This window comes from Brassica oleracea, chromosome C9 (assembly GCF_000695525.1).
Source record: "Brassica oleracea var. oleracea cultivar TO1000 chromosome C9, BOL, whole genome shotgun sequence".
Taxonomy (NCBI): domain Eukaryota; kingdom Viridiplantae; phylum Streptophyta; class Magnoliopsida; order Brassicales; family Brassicaceae; genus Brassica; species Brassica oleracea.
The window spans coordinates 25990385-25990687 of NC_027756.1; positions in this window are offsets into that span (position 1 = coordinate 25990385).

Consider the following 303-nt stretch of genomic DNA (forward strand, 5'->3'; position numbering starts at 1 on the left):
TGGGAGGCGTGATCGAACCGTAACACGCCACCCACCATGCCTCGTTCTCGGCTGGGTCTACCGAATGAGGAACGAATTCCATCTTCGGCACTCGAATCTCTTCAGAAATGTTCGCAGGCAAGGACCCTTTCTTCGAACTCCTCGTCTTACTCGACATCTCGTGTTTCTCTTTTTAATCAAGAAGGAAATGATAGAGAGAAAGAGAAAGAACTTTTCAAGAAAAACCTCTCTATGAGAATGAGTAAGTGTGAAGATTGTGAAGAAATTATCTCCCTTCTTATAGGCATGAGAAATTACTATTTA